Source organism: Psammomys obesus, unplaced genomic scaffold (assembly GCF_907164565.1).
Source record: "Psammomys obesus unplaced genomic scaffold, mPsaObe1.curated_primary_1811, whole genome shotgun sequence".
In the NCBI taxonomy this organism is placed as follows: Eukaryota; Metazoa; Chordata; class Mammalia; order Rodentia; family Muridae; genus Psammomys; species Psammomys obesus.
In genome coordinates this window covers 7,940,610-7,959,583 of record NW_026590809.1, presented here as the reverse complement: position 1 = coordinate 7,959,583, position 18,974 = coordinate 7,940,610, and the positions used below count along the sequence as shown (strand labels likewise).

The 18,974-nt window shown below is 39.0% G+C and overlaps 1 non-coding gene across 1 annotated transcript; it reads left to right on the top strand.

Moving 5' to 3' along the window:
• Positions 1–501: 501 nt before the first annotated feature.
• LOC129678366 (U6 spliceosomal RNA) lies at positions 502–610 on the top strand. The gene has a single exon (XR_008720361.1). It is a non-coding gene; the product is annotated as a U6 spliceosomal RNA (small nuclear RNA).
• Positions 611–18,974: the final 18,364 nt, after the last annotated feature.

Here is an 18,974-nt window from a genome sequence, read left to right as displayed (position 1 = left end):
CAGATTCAGTGCAATTCCCATCAAAATATCAACATGCTTCTTTACAGGTCTTGAAAGAGCAATTCTCAACTTCATATGGAAAAAAAAAACCAGAATAACTAAAACAATCCTTCTGAAGGTATTACCATCTCTAATTTCAAGCTGTACTATAGAGCAATAGTAATAAAAACTGCACAGTATTGGCATAGAAATAGACAGGTAGATCAATGGAAACTAATCAAGGACCCAGAAATAAACCCACACACCCATAGACCCTTGATCTGTGATAAAGAAGCCAAAACCATGCAATAGAAAAAAAAGACATCATCTTTAACAAATGGTGCTGCTCTAACTGGATGTCTGCATGTAGATGAATGCAAATAGATCCATAATTAACACCCTGAAGAAAATTCAAGTACAAGTAAACCAAGGACCTCATTGTAAAGACAAATGCACTAAGTCTAATAGAAGTAAAAGTGGGGAATAGCCTTGAAATCATTGGCACAGAAGATAAGTTCCAGAGTGCTCACTTCAACAGCACATATGTCCTAAAATTGGAACGATACAGAGAAGATTAGCATGGCCCCTGCACAAGGATGACAAACAAATTCATGAGGCGTTCCATATTTTTAGCCTTATTTTAGCCAGTAACTGAAAATAAAGTTACTGAAGATGTCTCTCAGTTGAGGAATGGATACAGAAATTGTGGCACTTTTACACAATGGAATGCTACTCAGCAATTAAAAACAAGAAAATCATGAAATTTGCAGGCAAATGGTGGGATCTAGAAAAGATCATTCTGAGTGAGGTATCACAAAAGCAGAAAGACACATATGGTATATACTCACTTATATAGACCTTAAGATATGATAAACATACTGAAATCTATACACCTAAAGAAGATAAACAAGAAAGAGGACCCAGGGTAAGATGATCAATCCTCTCTTAGAAAGACAAATGAAATGGACATTGGATATAGGAGCAAACAAGTAACAGGACAGGAGCCTGCCACAGAGGGCCTCTGAAAGACTTTACCTAGTAGTGTATCAAAGCAGATATTAAGACTCATAACCAAACCTTTGGCAGAGCGAAGGGAATCATAAAAAAGGGGGAGTTAATATGACCTAGAGAGTACAGCAGCTCCACGAGGACCAAATATATCTGGGCACAGGGGTCTTCTATGAGACTGTTTCTCCAAACAAAGACCATGTATGGATATAACCTAGAACCTCTGCTCAGATGGTAGCCCATGGTAGCTCAGTATCCAAGTGGGTACCCTAATGCGGGGAACAGGGACTGTTTCTGACATGAACTCAATGGTGGGCAATTCAACCTCCTCTGCCCCCACCTCCCAAGGGAGGAGCAGCCCTGCTAGGCCACATAGGAGGACTTTGCAGCCAGTCCTGAAGATACCTGATAAACCAGTATCAGATGAAAGGGGAGGAGGTCCTCCCCTATCAGTGGACTTGGAAAGGGGCAGGGAGGAGATGAGGGAGGGAGGGTGGGATTGGGAGAGAAAGACGGAGCAGGATACAGCAGGGATACAAAGTTAATAAACTGTAACTAATATTAAAAAAAATAAATGGAAAAAAAAGATAAGTTCTGGAACAGCAGCTCAGGCACTAAGAACACCAACTGATAAATGGGACTTCATGAAACTGAAAAGCTTTTGCAGAGCAAAGGACACTGTTAAAGGCAGTCTACAGATTTGGAAAAGATGTTCACCAACCCTACATCGCACAGAGTGCAAATATCCAAAATATATAAAGAATTCAAGAAAAAAAACCCAACAAACCAAATAATTCAATTAAAATATGAGGTATAGAGCTAAAGAGAGAATGTTAGCAGGAATCTCTAGTGGCCAACAAGTACTTGAAGGAATGCTCAGTGTCCTTAGTCATCAGGGAAATGTCAATCAAATGACTCAGATTCCATCTTACATCTGTCAGAATGACTAAGATAAAAAAAAAAAAAACAACTGAAGTTACAGCACATACTGAAGAGGATATGGAACAAGGAGAACACTTCTCCATTGCTGGTGGGAGTGCAAACTTGTACAACCACTTTGGAAATCAATCTGAGATTTCCAAAAAATTGGGAATAGATATATCTACCTAAAGACCCAGTTATACCACTCTTGGGAATAAGATGCTCCACCATACTACAAGGACACTTGCTCAACTATGTTCGAGGCAGCTTTATTATTAATAAGCCCAAACTGGAAACAACCTAGATAGCCCTCAACCAAAGAATGGATGAAGAAATGTTGTACATTTACACAATAGAATACTGTTCACTACTGAAAACAAGGTCATCATGCAATTTACAGGCAAATGAGTGGAACTAGAAAAGAACATTCTGAGATCCAGGAAGACATTCATGGTATGTATTCACTTACAAGTGGATATTGACCATACAGTACAAGATAAAGATACTAAAATCTGTTGACCCGAAGAAACTAAGTAACAAGGAGGACCCCAGGGAAAATCCCACTCAGAATGGGGAAATAGAATAGACATCGAAATTGGGTGAAGAGCGAGAACTGTGTGACAGAGGGTGTGGGGAGAAGAATAAGGGTGGGGATCAGATGAGAGCTGAGCCATGAGAGGGCTCTGGGAGAGAAGGAAAACAGAGGGGGTGAGGCATCTCTGAAACAAGCTAGATATCTTCTACTGGGTAGGTTACTTGGAGGATATGGGGGTGACTCAAGCTAAGAGTTCTAGCTGTTGGGGGGCAGGGAGACCGAAAAGGCCTCCTCTGAGCATGGCAGGACTGTGGACATGGCAGTGGAGTTAGGACATCAACCAGCCCACAAAGTCTTTGACTCAAAATTTACCCTTCCTACAAGATGAGCAGGGATAAAAATGGAGCAGAGACTGACGGAATGACTAGCCAATGCGTGTCCTCTCCCCTTAGGAGAAAGCCAACCCCTGATACTATTAATATGTTTGCAAACAGGTGCCTAACATAACTGTCCTCTGATAGGCTCCACCCAGCAGCAGATCAAAACAGATGCTTAGACCCATAGCCAAACATTAGGCAGAGCTAGGGGAGTTTTGTGGAAGAGTGGGTGAAAGGATAGAAGGTCCTGGCAGGGACAAGAACTCCTCAAGAAGACCAACAGAGTCAACTAACCTAGGCCTTTGGGGCTTAATAGACTAAAACAGCAACCAAAGAACATGCATGAACTGGACCCAGGCCCCCGACACATATGTAACTAATGTGCAGTTTGCTTTTCATGTGGGTTCCCTAGCAAAAGTGTAGCAGGGATTGTCTCTGACATGGACTTGTTGCCTGCTTTTGGATTACTTTCCCTTCACTGGGCTGCCTTGTATGGCCTCAGTGGCAGAGCATGTGCTCATTCCTGATGGGACTTTCATGTGTCAGAGTGGGTTTGTAGTGGGAAGGGGGTCTCTCCTTTTCAGAGGAGAAGGGGAAGAGGGAAGAAGAGGAGGGCAGGAGGGTAGAACTGAGTGGATAGGAAGGATAGAGCTGTAATCAGAATTGTAAGATGAATAAATAACTTTAATAAAATAAAAACTGGGATACAGATCTAAACAGGGAATTCTCAACAGAGGAATCTGTAATGTCTGAGAAGCACTTAAGGAAATGTTCAACATCCTTATTCATCTGGGAAATGCAAATCAAAGTGATTTTGAAATGCTATTCCACACCTGTCAGAATGTCTAAGATCAAAAACTCAAGTGACAGGTTGCTGGGGAGGATGTGGACCAGAGGAAATGCTCCTTCATTGCTGGAGGGAATGCAAATGTATACAGCCATTTTGGAAATCAATCTGGCAGTTTCTCAGAAATCTGGGGATAGATCTACCTCAAGACCCAACTATATCACTCCTTGGCATAAACCCAGAAGATGCTCTATCATATTACAAAGACACTTGCTCAACTATGTTCATAGCAGCTTTGGTAATAGCCAGAAACTGGAAACAACCTAGACATTCCTCAGCGAAAGAACAGATAAAGAAAATGTACATTAAAAAAACACAAAAGGAATTTGTTAAAGAGAATTATAGTAAGAAAATTAGCAGGGTGTCAAGGAGACCAGAAGGATGCATTTGTGATATTGGACGAGAAGGGGAAGGTGGAAACATCTTGGCTTTCAGGGTGGTCCTGGAGACAAAACCACTGAGGGGTCCTGGAGCCAAAGATATTTATTGGAGGAACCTCCATCTTTGCAGCCAGTCCTTGCTAGAATTTTGACTGGCCTGATCTTTTGCAGGTCTAGTGTAGGCAAATACAGTTACTGTGAGATCATGAACGTAATGGCTGTGTCACATCCAGAAGACACTGTTTTACAGAAGTTTTTGTACTACATAGAATTGTAAAGTGTACAGTTTAATACTGCTAACTATAAGTAAGGAGATGTCAGGAACTCACTCATTTGGCTTAACTGGAGCTTTATCATTGTTGAGAAGAAAAGAAAATCCAGTATATAGACCAGCGTTAAAAGAGAGTTTCTCAGTATAGAACAAGGATGAACATAGAGGACTTATATTAATTATATTACATTAATTATATTAATAACATATTAAGCCAGTCACAGAAGGACAAATAATGAATGATTCCACATAATAACAGGTTTCTAAAATAATCAAATTCATGTTCAGAGAGAAGATGAGTGATTGATAGGTGTTAGAAGGAAAGAAAATGGAGAGTGGATAGCAATCATTAAAAAGAAAAAAAAACTTTTGCCAAACCCAGAGACACACTGACAAAAATGCTATTTTTTTCTTTTCATGCCAAAACTCCATTTGCTTAGGCAAACATGTGAAAATCAGCTGGAGCTGATTTTCTGAAGGCCACCTTCTGAAGGCCCTGGAGTCATGCTACTCACAGTTGCTTCCCCAAAGCTTTCTGCTTTTAAAGCTTCATAGTGCTTGAAAGGAATCCTCTGAAGGGCTTGTTAAAATACAAATTGCTAGCCCTACTCCCAGAGATTCAAAGTTAGTGAATCAATGGTGATATCAAAGAGTTTATATCTCTGACAGGCGTTCAGACACTGCTGCTGTTGGTATCCTCACCTAGAGCTGCATGTACACTGCAGCATGTGCTGGGATGTGAAGTCTGCACTTGCCAGTTTGCTGGAGTCATTGTCTCAGAACCCTTTGTGGAGCCAGTGTGTCCTGTCACTTTTCCACAGGGTGTAACATACATACTATTGTGCCCACGCGCCTACACTGAAGCTGCTGTGTGCTAGCTCACCAGAAAGGTGGAGCACCATGTGTTTATAAGCCATACATAAAGTCAGAAAGCTGGCTCGTTCCCAAGCCTCTAGAAATTGCAAGCTTAAATATTCTACACACAGAGAAACTTCAAAGCCTAATGGTACATGATCTGATGACACTAAAGATTTTTGGATAGAATATGTCTCTTTTAAAATGTTAATTAGCATAGAAAGTGGTATTTTCATACACACTAAATTCTGGTTGATCCCATACTATACTCTTCTTCCTCCATGCCCCAGACTCTGGCTCCTCAATAATTTCATATGATCTGGCTGGAACATACCAAGGAATTCCATATCCTAAGACAGAATACTTGTATAACCATGTTTATTTTTGCTGTTTTCCCAGTAGCAAGGAAAAAGAACCAACCTAAATATCCATCAGTAGGTGAATGGCTAATAAAACATGGTACACACACATAGTGGAATTTCATTGAACTACAAAAAAATTGTGAAATCTGAAGAAAAATGGATGGAACTAGAAAATATATTTATAATTACATTAAATTTAATATATATTTAAATAGAAAATAGATTTTGTATTAAAAGAGGAAACCCAGGCTGATAAGGATGAATACTGCATGTTCTTTCTCATATACACATCTTCTAATTCCTATATACGTGTATTTGTGAGGGTGTAAGTGTGAGCAATGTCCAGGAAACTAGAAATGGACAAATGAAATGGGAAGGGGCTTCCAGAAGGAAGGTAAAACACATATGGATAGGGGAATTTAGTAGAATCGGAAGAATGCATGTCTTTAACATTGTGTGTGTGTTTTTACTGTGAGGCTTTAGTTGATATTCTCAGTGCTCATTATTATTGCACTTTGATTCTTTTCTGCCCTACACCTAAGTGCATCTTTTTTCAGCCTTTGTTTCCACCTTGTAGGTATTGTTTATACTCCCACTCAGGTTTTCATTTTCAATTTGCAAATTCTGTGCTTTCTATTCCTTCAGTGATTGTCCTGGAAGTTTTAACATGCTTATTTACAACAAAGCCAAGAATTAATCATCACTATCTCTTCCTGGGTTGGCAGATGAAGACACTACTTTCTTCCCAGCGCTCATCTGATAAGCAGCCAAGAACTTAGTGCTGCTGAAACAGAGGTGATGGGTATGCTGACTACCGCCATCACTACACGCTGTAAACATCTATTAAAATGTCATACGGTACCCCAGAAATGGGTTCAGTTATTATAGGCAAACTAAAAATGAGATGAATAATGTCCTTTCCAAATAATTATTTTTTTTTGTATATGTTTGTGTATGTTTATGTACGTTGACACCTGTGTGTCATGATTCAAGTGTGGAGCTCAGAGGACAATTTATATGACTAGAATTATTTTCCTTTAATCTTGGGTTACAGGAGCTAACCTCAGATCTTCAGGCTGATATTTCAGGTGTGTTCCACTATGCTTGGTTAAACCAGAACTTCAGCTTGAGATTCAGAGGTGGGGAGTAGGACTGTCTTAAAGTGAAATGAACAAGCAATGCATAGATAGACCTCAGACAAAAAAAAAAAAAAAAAAAAAAAAAAAAATTCCAGTGCCAGCAAGATGTTTTGCTACTTTGCCCAATGAGTTATCTAACCAGGCCCCCAAAATGGAATAAAATAAAATTAAAAATTCTTTTTCTTTTTAGTTCAGTGCTGGGAATCAAACCCAGAGGTGTTAGTGTTCTACTACTAAAGGACATTTCCAGCCTTAAATTTGGAAAGTGTTTCCATATAGCCAGCATCTTTTGGGTTTGCATATGTATTGTGATATTTTTACTTCCTTCAGAAACAACTCATTAAATTCAACTTAAAAAAATTCAACAAGACATATACATGTACTATAAATATATTTTATGTATAAAAGTTTATCCCATTCTTCTGTACGGCCTGTGCTCTCCCAAACCATGGTCTTTTGAGCAGGCTTACAGTACCAGGCATTAATTCCTTTCTGTGCATCAGGCATCAAGCCTGTCCAGCAAGAGTAGGCTTTTCCCATACCCTTCACGCCACTATTGCCCCAGGGGGCACTTCGGCCCTGTCAGGTTGGTTTGGCAGAATGCAGTGCTGGCTTGATGCCCTTTTTCTAAGTGGTCTGAATATCAGTATGATATTATGAAGGCTCATTGGCAGGGAAGAAATGTTCAGATTAGTTCCCAGCACCCCAAATGTGTTGTGTTGTGCCTTTAGCAACAGGGTCTTACCACTTAGTTCTGACGGGTAATCTAGAGCAATGACAATAGTGTGGGTCATTTTGAGGACCTCTAGTGACTCCCTGATCAAAGCTTCCTAGGGAAGTATTGTATATCTGGTGCTGAGATACTTATACAACAATCCTGTCTTCCAGAGGAATCATTCTTCATCCGTGGGAGCCTGTGTTCAGATTCCTTCTAATTTTTTGAATTATATTTTAGATCTCCTTACAAGGTAGTTATCTATCATCTCTAAGGAAGGATTTATTTTACTGTTCACCCATAGGATTTAATCAATGCAAAATCACCAGTCAGTGATGAAATGACAATAAATGTAAACATTTACACAAAAGACTTTTTTGTATGTAAGTTATTTTTAATTAATTTATATTTTATTAATTAAATTTGATTCACTTTTTATCCCAGCTATAGCCTCCTTCCTTATCCCCTCCCAATTCCACTCTCCCTCCCTCATTTCCTCCCATGTCCCTCCCCAAGTCCCCTGATAGGGGAGGTTCTCCTTCCCTTCCCTCTGACCATAGCCTATCAGGTCTCCTCAGGACTAGCTCATTGTCTTTCTCTGTGGCCTGGTAAGGCTGCTAGCCCTCAGGAAGAAGTGATCAAAGAGCCAGCCACTGAGTTCATGTCAGAAACATTCCCTGTTCCCATTACGAGGGCACCCACTTGGAGACTGAGCTGCCATGAACTACATCTGTGCAGGGGTTCTAGGTTATCTCCATGCATGGTCCTTGGTTGGAGTATCAGTCTCAGAAAAGACTCCTGGTTCCAGATTTTTGGTTCTGTTGCTCTCCTTGTAGATCTCCTGTCCCCTCCAGGTCTTTCTATCTCCCCCTTTTTTCATAAGATTCCTGTTCTCGGCCCAAAAATTGGTATGAGTCTCAGCATCTCCTTCGATACCTTGCTGGGTAGAGTCTTTCAGAGGCCATCTGCGGTAGGCTCTTGTCCTTTTCCCTCTTTTTTTTCCCCTTTTCTGATGTCTGTCCCTTTTGCCTTTCTGCATAATGGTTGATCATCTTATCCAGGGTCTTCCTTTTTGCTTAGCTTCTTTAGCTGTACAGATTTTAGTATGATTATCCTATGTTATTTGTCTAATATCCACTTATAAGTGAGTATACACCATGTGCGTCTTTCTGCTTCTGGGATAACTCACTCAGGATGATCTTTTCTAGTTCCCACCATTTGCCTGCAAATTTCATGATTTCCTTGTTTTTAATTGCTGAGTACTATTCCATTGTGTAAATGAACCACATTCCTCAGGTGAGGGACATCTATGTTGTTTTCAGTTACTGGCTATAACAAATGAAGCCTTTATGAACATGGTTGAGAAAATGTCCTCATATATTTGAGCCTCTTTTGGATATATGCCTAGGAGTGGTATAGCTGGATCTTGAGGAAGCGCTATTCCTTTTTTTAAATTTTTTAAATACTTTATTATATTAATTTTTTTCATACAATACATCCCAACCACAGACTTTCCTCCTTCCTCTCCTAACAACCATCCTCACTTCTGCTTCCCCCATATCCACTGGGCCTTCTTTTCCCTTTAGAAAAGAGCAGGCCTCCCAGTGATATCATCCAAACTCAGCATGGCAAGATGCAAAAAGACTAGGCATAAACCCTTATTTCAAAGATGGATGAGGCAACTCAGCAGGAGAAAAAAGTTCCCATGCGCAGGCAAAAGAATCAGAGACACACTTACTCCCATTGTTTGAGTCCAACAACAACAACAACAAAAACCCAAGCTAAATATATCAAGAACTCAAGAAAGTAGACATCAACAAACCAAAAAAATCCAATTAAAAACCGAATACAGACCTAGACAGAGAATTCTCTTTAGAGGAATCTGAAATGGCCAAGCCCCTTGTATATATGCAGGATTCCTTGACCGTTTTTTTTTTTTTTCTTTGTATCTGCTTTGAAAACACTGCTAGTTAGAGTCTTTCAGATGGGAAGCGCTATTCCTAATTGTTGGAGACAGTGCCAGATTGATTTCCAAAGTGGTTGTAGAAGTTAACATTTCCACCATCAATGCAGGAGGGTTCCCTTTCTCCACAACCTCACCAGCATGTGTTCTCACTTGAGTTTTTTATCTTAGCCATTCTGATGGGTGTAAGGTGAAATCTCAGGGTCATTTTGATTTGCATTTCCCTGATCACTAGGATGTTGAGCATTTCTTTAAGTGTTTCTCTGTCATTCGATATTTCTCTATTGAGAATTCTACGTTTAGCTCTGTAACCCATTTTTAAATTGGGGTACTTGCTTTTCTGCTATTTAACGTCTTGAGTTCTTTATATATTCTGGATATTAGCCCTCTGTCAGATACAGGGTTGGTGAAGATCCTTTCCTAATCTGTAGGCTGTAGTTTTGTTCTGACACAGTCTCTAAAACAAATGGTGCTCGTCTAAATGGATGTCTACATCTAGAAAAATGCAAATAAATACATATTTATCACCCGGCACAAACCTAAAGTCCAAGGGTATCAAAGACCTCAACATAAAACCAGACACACTAAACCTTTAGAAGACAAATTGGGGAAGAGCCTTGAACTCATTGGCACAGGAGACAAGTTCCTGAATAGAACACCTACAGCACAGGCTCTAAGATCAACAATCAATAAATGAGAACTCGTGAGACTGAAAAGCTTCTGTAAAGCTTTTGTTTTGTTTTTAAACATTTATTTATCTATTGCATACAAAATTTTCTGCCCTTATGTATGGCTGCATGCAAGAAGAGGGCACCAGATCTCACTATAGATGGTTATGAGCCACCATATGGTTGCAAGGAATTGAACTCAGGACCTCTGGATGTGCTCAGACAGTGCTCTTAACCTCTGAACCATCTTTCCAGCCCCCTTGTTTTGCTTATCAAGACACAGAGTCTCTCTCTCTCTGTATAACTAAGGGATTCCAGAGCATTCCAGGCTGTCTTTGGAATTCACTCTGTAAACCAGGCCAGCCCTGATCTCAGAGATCTGCCTGCCTCTGCCTCCAGAGCGCTGAGATTAAAGGTGTTCACCACCAGTTGTTATTGGTAGACATTTGACCATCTGAGCTAATTTTTGTATAAGAGTTATGTGAAGATCCAAAATTCACAATCGTTTTATGTCGTTACCCACTTTCCCCAGCATTCTTTACTGAGAAAACTTATTGTCATATTCAGTGATGAATACCTTGCTGAAATTCATTTGATCAACACACATTTCTGGGCCTCTATTCTTTCCCTTTGGTCTTTATGTCAGTACCTCAGGACAACTATTTCTATTGCTTTGTAGAGAAATTTTAGTGGGGGAAGGCTGTGGATCTTTGTTTTACAATTTTTTTTCAAGATTGTGTATATAGCTTATGTTACTTTATAGACTGTTTTAACACTTAGGGTACCTTGAGAACCTATATAAACTTTAAGAAGCATATTCCTGTATTTGGGGGAAAAAAGTTGTTTTGATTTTGATAGGGCAATGACTTTGCCTTCCACACCAGTTCTATATCAAATACTTGACAGTTCTACTTCTGCATCACCAAGGGCATGAAGGATTAACTGTTCACTTTCTCCCATTGTGGTATCTGCATTCCCCGGGAAACTCCTGTGATTTATATTTCTGAGTTCATCTTCTCTGAAACTTTATCTGTGGGAGTTTTTGAATAGAAATCTAAAATGTATTTCTTCAGAAATTGTTATATTTGCCATTGACTTACCTTAGAGATGGTCATCAATCTAGGATCCACCCACTAAACTATATTTTGTCTTTTCTTAGTGATGACAGAGATCAAAACAGTTAAAAGTCATATAAATATAACATTCCATACAAGGGTTCCTGGAGTGATATATTTTGTCTTTTGATTTTTAAATTTACGAGAGTGAAAAATCCATACTGTATGTCAGAGAGAGATAATTTACCAATAGTGATGACCTTGGGAAATGGTGGTGAAAGGATCAGGAGTTCAAAGCCATCCCTCACTAGGAGGCACGTTTGAGGCTAGGCTAAGCTATGCTATGTGGGATCTATCTCAGAGCGAGGACGTCCCAGGGGGTAACATAGGAACAGAGGACAAATGCCACTTCAACGCTTGCTTCCCTCTGTGTTTGCTCTTCTCCACCTGGACAGCCTCACACCTAGCTGCATCTGCATTTAAACATTCAAGTCTTACTACTTTATGTGTTGTTCCCGGAGCATCTTTCTGCATTTCTAATTTTTCTTGTTCCACTATTGGAAGTCTGAGGATCACTTTCAGAGTTTAATTAAACATTCTATTTTATTTACTTGCATTTCACATTTACCTGCTTTTAAAATCCCCACTTCCTCCTCTCTTGATGTTAACCTTGATGTTATTTTGGTGTTTTTTTTTTAATTAAATGCTTAGTTACTGTAATTATATTCTTTTCAAATTAATAATGAATGCTTTGATTTGACTTTAGTAAAGGGCAAACCTTTTCCCATTGGTTTTGATAAATATTTTCCCTATTTTTTCCATTTTCTAAAGAGCATATAATTATTTTTTATTTCTTCTCTAAACTAACCTTTGTGTAATAGAATGTTGTTTAATTTTCAAGTGGTTTCCTTACTTTGTTTTGATTACATTTTGTGATTAATTTCTAGCTTTAATGCAGTACTGCCAGAGAATATGGCCTCTACAATTTCTCCTATATAATTAAATTCTGTAAACATCACCGGAATGCTTCTAAAGGTGTTTTCTCCATTAAATGTTAATATAATTATATGTGTACTTTTATTAATTTTATCATGCTATCTAAATTATTCATCTGTTTTCTTTTTTCAGCTTACTATTTCATAACATGCTAAGAAAAATATATTGAAGTTCATCATAATTCTTATAATTGTTTTTATACATATTTTGTTTTACATATAAGAGATTTTCTTTTTTTTTTTTTTTACATATTTTTATCTCATTATGAGCCCTGTAAGATATATGATTTTTTGAAATCTGGGACTTTCATATATTTTCAGTTAAGATCTTTTGTAATTCTACTTGTCTTGCTGACATTGCCAGTCTTGGAGAATTTTTGTTTAAATTTACTGAAGTATTCTTATATTCTTTTTTATATCTAGTTTATGTCATCTGTAAATTTCCCACTTAAAGTGTTCATCAAGTATTTTTAGTGTATGCAAAATTAAGCAATCTCCACAACATATAGTTCACACAAACCCCGTGCCCAAGGATGCCCTCTTGTCAGATCTCACAGCACTACCCATCCCAGAACCCTAGGAGCCACTTGATTACTTTCTCTTTCCAGGCTTGTCTAGTGTAGATATTTTACATGAGCCAGAGTTTGGAGTGCGTGTTGTGCTGTGACTGTCTTCCTTCACCTTGTCACTGCGTTCAGTGTCCATATTTGCTGCAGAATTATCAGCATTTCATTCCTATGTTGATAAGGGAAACCACAGATATTGGGATGCCAGATTTTATTTATTCTTTCCTTGGTGATGTGCACTTAAGCTTTTCTAAGCCAATAATTGTATAGCTTGTATAATTTAATCTAACTAGAAAACAAATTACAAGTAGCCACTAAATTAAGGAGAAATCGCTCTGGACTACTGTGAAGAATGCTGAAGCGAATATTCCTAAACAGAGACTATTTTTCTGGCATATATAACATAGAAACACATTTTAACTCTGTTTTTAACTTTTCAGGGAAGAGTCAGTTTGTTTTCCAAAGAGGCTTGAGCCTTGTACCACCCCATTATCATAGCGAAGCTTCTATTTTCATTTTTGCATCCCTTCCTGGACTTGTCCACATCTGCCTTTTGATTGGAGCCATGTTTTTGCTGGATGTGAAGTTGTCCCTTACTGTGGCTTCTTTCCTGGTGGCGAATGAAGGCAGGCTTCCCTTCAGGCAGTTTGTGACTGTTTGCACACAGTCTTTGGAGAAATGTTGATTAGACTACTTGCCTGATTTTTAATTGGGTTAATCATTTATTATTGATTTCTAAGAGATATTTATGCTTCTCGGCTACAAGTCCCTAATGACGTACAATTTGCAAATATTTTCTCCTCCTCCATGTGCCATTGGCTCACTTCGTTTATCAAACCCTTTGTAGCACATACATTTCCCATCTGCACAAAGTATAAATGCATCCACTTTTTTCTTTTTTTATTAATTACACTTTATCATTTTGTATCCCCCCATAAGCCCCACCCTCCTCCCCTTCCGGTCCCACCCTCCCCCCCCTTTCTGCATTCATGCCCCTCCCCAAGTCCACAGATAGGGAGGTCCTCCTTTCCTTCTTTCTGATCTTAGTCTATCAGTTCTCATCAGAAGTGGCTGAATTGTCAGGGTTCTAGGTTATCTCCATGAAATAGTCCTTGGTTGGAGTATGAGTCTCTGGGAAGTTCCCTGTGTTCAAATTTTCTTGTTCTGTTGCTCTCCTTGTGGAGTTCCTGTCCTCTCCAGCTCTTACTATTTCCCACTTCTTACATAAAATTTCATTCACTCTGCCCATCAGGCAAAGAGGATGGACATCATAAGAAAAGAAAACAGGAAACAACCTAGGAACCTGCTACAGATGGCCTCTGAAAGCCAGAAGAAGAAAACAGGAAACAACCTCAGAACCTGCCACAGAGGGCCTCTGAAAGCCTCTGCCGTGCAGACTGTATCCACTTTTTTAATTTGTTGATAATATTGTTGCTGTGTTTTTGGTGTCTTACCTTAGAAATCATTGCCTAATTCAAAGATGGAAGATGTATGTCCTTGCCTTCTCTAAGAAATTTTTTCTTTGTTCAGCTCTTATACAACAGCTTTTTCCTTATATTTTAAATTAATTTTTATATATGACTTGAAGTTCCAGTCCAACTTCAGAGAATCACACCTTCTTGTTTTTCTTTTCTGTGCCTGTGCCCATAGCAGAAATGCAAATTATTTGACCCATATTAGAAATTATACTCATTAGTTAAATATGATACTGCCTCAACTAATATGTTTATGTTCTTCTTGTTAATGCTGCTTTAATATTTCCTTTACATCATCTTTATGGCTGTGTCTCTAATAATCAAGGAGGGAAGCCTTCAAGCTGTGTGCTTGAAATCACTCTGTGTAGTTCATAAGGGTGTCAGTGTGAACTTCAGTGTATTGCTTCACAACTTCCTAGCTTGTATCATAGTTAATTGTTATAAATAAATATTATTTAAATTACTTCAGTTCTTAGCATTGCTATCTTTCCTTCATCATCACCTCTGAACAACGTTCCATCCATTTTGCTCCCTTCGCATTTACTCTCCTCCTATTTTAATGGATTTTTTTTCTGTTGAAAGCATAGTCCACTTGATTTAAATTTTTCTTATCAGTTAGTGACTATAGTTAAAGTTATTAAATGTCTTTTAAATACTGCTTAATTATGTACTGTAAATACTGTATTAACTCATTGGTCTGTCACTCGTTTCTAAATATTTTTTAATTTTTTTCATAATTTCTCCTTAATCTAGAGGCTATTTGTAATTTGTTTGTTTATATAGATTAAATTATAAAGCTATGCAATTCATGGTTTTTAATAATATCACATTAAATTTCATGGATATGCTGTACAAACTATGATTCTAGTATGTACACCTTAGGTTTTCTACGTGGTCATTACATATTTGGCTTGAACAAAATTTCCATGGAGTTCAAAGGAAGGAGCTATTGGCTTTTGTTTGCGCGCATGCATGTGAGTCCAAGCATATTAATGATGTCACCCAAGGCACCTATGTACTCTTTTCCATAACTGCCTATAGTAACTGAGATATACAATTGTGCCACACAAAAGCATTTATTTATGTGTTCCTATCCATGGTTCTTACAGTTGTTGCTTTAAAATATTTTGAATCAGCAGCTTTTGTAGATTCTTTTGGTGATAATGACATTAATTAGTTATTGTTCACTGTACCTGTTTATAATGACTCTTTTTCTTAGATTTTATTTACTTTAGCACCTTAGCTTTTAATACTTGATATTTTATCTCAATTTTTTCCCAACCTCTTGACATTAAGAACCACTTGTACAACCACTCTGGAAATCAATTTGGTACTTTCTCAGAAAATTAGGAATAGCACTTCCTCAAGATCCAGCTATACCACTCCTAGGCATATATCCAAAAGATGCTCAAGTACACAATAAGGACATTTGCTCAAACATGTTTGTAGCAGCTTTATTTGTAATAGCCAGAAGCTGGAAACAACCCAGATGCTCCTCAACTGAGGAATGGATACAGAAATTGTGGTACATCTACACAATGGGATATTACTCAGCAATTAAATACAAGGAAATCATGAAATGTGCAGGTAAATGGTGGGAATTGGAAAAGATCATCCTGAGTGAGGTATCCCAGAACAGAAAGACAAACAGATTATATACTCACTAATAAGTGGATATTAGACATATTATATTGGATAAACCTACTACAATCTGTACACCTAAATAAGCTAATCAAGAAGTAGGACTCTGGCTAAAATGCTCAATCTCCATTCAGAAAGGCAAAGAGGATGGACATTGGAGGAGGGAGAAAACAGGGAACAGGACAGGAGCCTGCCAGGAGAACCTCTGAAAGGCTCTACCATGCAGGGTATCAAAGCAGGTGCTGAGACTTATGACCAACCTTTGGACAGAGTACTTATGAAAGAAATGGGAAACAGAAAGATCTGGAGAGGACAGGAACTCCACAAGGAGAGCAACAGAACCAAAAAATTTGGGCACAGGAGTCTTTTCTGAGACTGATACTCCAACTAAGGACCATGCATGGAGCTAACCTAGAACCCCTGCACAGATGTAGCCCATGGTAGTTCAGTGTCCAAGTGGGCTCCATAGTAATGGGAACAGGGATGTCTCTGACACGAACTCAGTGGCTGGCTCTTTGATCACCTCCCTCTGAGGAGGGATCAGCCTTACCAGGCCACAGAAGAAGACAATGCAGCCACTCCTGATGAGCCTAATAGACTAGGATCAGAAGGAAGGAGAGGAAGAACTCTGCTATCAGTGGACTTGGGGAGGGGCATAGGGAGGGAGGGTGGGATTCGGAGGGGAGGAGGGAGGGAGTACAGGGGGATACAAAGTAAATAAAGTATAATTGATAAAAATTAAAATAAAAATATTTAAAAAAAGAATCACCATGCAGTTCCTCTAATTTTAGTTTCATGGTTTCCATCTCAAGCCCATCTCCTGTACTTCTAGTTTTTTCCTGTATGGTGTCATCCAGTGCAGCAACCTTTCTTAAATTTTTGCACATACCAGAACGTGTACTCACTTGCAGCCTTCTCTACTTCCCTTTATTACAATACTTATTCTTTTCTCTACTCAGGATAAAGCTTAGAGTCATCCTTACTTTCTATCTTTTTGAGAGTCCCTCAAGGTGATAAGGGAAGGAAATCAGCTAACTTTGAGTCTCATGGCTTCTCACTGCTGCCACCAATACCACCTAGTCTTGAGACACTATGAACTTTTCTCATATTTGAAATAGTTTTGTGATGAATTTCTTGAGTTTATTCTTATTAAGACAACTTAAGCAATTATTTGAAATGCTAAGTTCAGCTCTTGTCATTCTTCTTGTGGAGTTTATTCCACTCAGAGTCAGAATCTGAATTCTAGGGCCTATGAGCAAAAGACTGATCTGACACCAACTTTTCTGTTTCTGTCTCCCTTTCCCCAACTCTTCCATGAATGCCCTGCCTCACCCCAAGTAGTTTCTCCTTCAAATTCATGTCACAAGTATTCCATTTCTTGACATTTTGAACTGTATAGAATTATCATGAAGATAATATAAAGAATTTCATATATATACTGCATCTAATTGACCTTTTGCTAAGTCCTCACATTAGCATGCTATATTTGGCACAATTAATGGGCCAATATTGACCAATACTTATTCATATTCTCTCTGTTTTCTTTTCTTTTTTATTTTTCATTCACTTTACATCCAGGTTGTAGCCTCATCCTCCTTCATTCCCAGTCTTTCCCTCCCTTCCTCTGCCACCCTTAGGTAATGGGAGCCCTCCTTTCCATCCACCCAGCTCATCAATTTGCATCAGGACTGAGGGTGTCCTTTTCCCCTGTGGCCTGTCAAGGCAGTCCCACGAGGGGGAAATGATCAAGAGAATTCATGTCATATGCAACATTTGATTTCTTTACAAGAGGACCCACATGAAGCCTGAGCTGCCTACTGGCTACATCTTTGTAGCAGGCCTAGGTCCAGTCCATGCATGGTCCTTGGTTGATGCTTCAGTCTCAGCAAACCCCTCTGGGCCCTGGTTAGTTGGCTCCGTTGGTGTTCTTATGAGGCTCCTGTTACCTCCAGGTCTTCTTCCTTTCCTCCTACTTTTCCATGTGTCTTTCTGTTTGAGAGCCTGGGACATTGCCTCATATGCATTTATCCCATCATATCTCCTGTTCCTTTTGGCTGTGACAGTTTTCATATTTCTCCTGTCAAGATGATGTGACCAGGGAGACAATAGCCAGGTTCTGCTGAGGTCGCTTCCATCTTCTTATGATTACACTGGAATTGTGAATTTGGGAGAAGAAGACCACGTATGTAAAGTGTCATTTTCATGGTCGTTCTAAGAGGGCATGTGGCACATGCAGCTGTGTAAGAGGAAGAGAGACGAGAATTTGTGTGAATTTCTGCAGGACTTTGTAAAGCTCATTTCCTTAGCTGAAAATGCCAAGGCCTTTGAATTCCTCCAATGTCCTTGTTTTTTGTCCTGTGTTTTGTAGCTCTTTCATTTATAATCTGTTTCATGCCACAGAAGTGGTGTCGGCATGGTGGAGGGATGAGCAATGGGGGTTAGATAATGCTTCAGTTAGGTCTCAGGCATTTAATGGGCCCCCATGTTTATGACCCATAAGTGTCAGAAGTGTTTCTTTTTACAAGTCTTCACCTTTAAGTGAAACAGGAAGGCTGAGGTAGTTTGGAAGGAGAAGGGTGTTTTTGTATGGGGGTGTGGGATGAAGCTCTAATGAGCTATTTTCTGATATCAGTTTCTCTATATGGAGGAGTCCAGGTATTTCATACAGAGTAATGTGAAGCAGAAGTTTCTGGTTTTCTTGAAGACTCAGTTTTGTCCTCTGATGTTTTGCTGTGAGCTCTCTCATGTGAGGGGCATGACTTTGGCCAGCTGAGAATATCTGTTTGTGGACTCTGAGGAGAGGAAATACATAGAGGCCTATGTATAGTGAGACATCACTTTTTGGATAAATATTGATGTACTGATATTCGTGCTTCTACACTTGACTTTGAAGAGAGAAACAATCCAGAGAATTTCTCAGGACAAACAAGCTAAATCTTGCAGCTTTCACTGACTTCATGTTGCTGCTTGGTGTTGGTCTTTGGAATGGATTGCTGGTATCTTGACAACTGAGTTTGGTAATCCACTAAAGACCCATCTACCCAAATCAGCAGGAAGTAGATAAAAGAGGTCTACAGCACTTTTCCCTACTAATCTCCTACCTAAGGTTGGGACAGGTGGTGGAAGGGAGGTAAAAGTGTTTAAGAATCCTAAATAAAGTATGTTTGGTGAAAAAATATAAGCCTACAGTACTAGGTTACATCCATTCCGAAGTCTGTACAG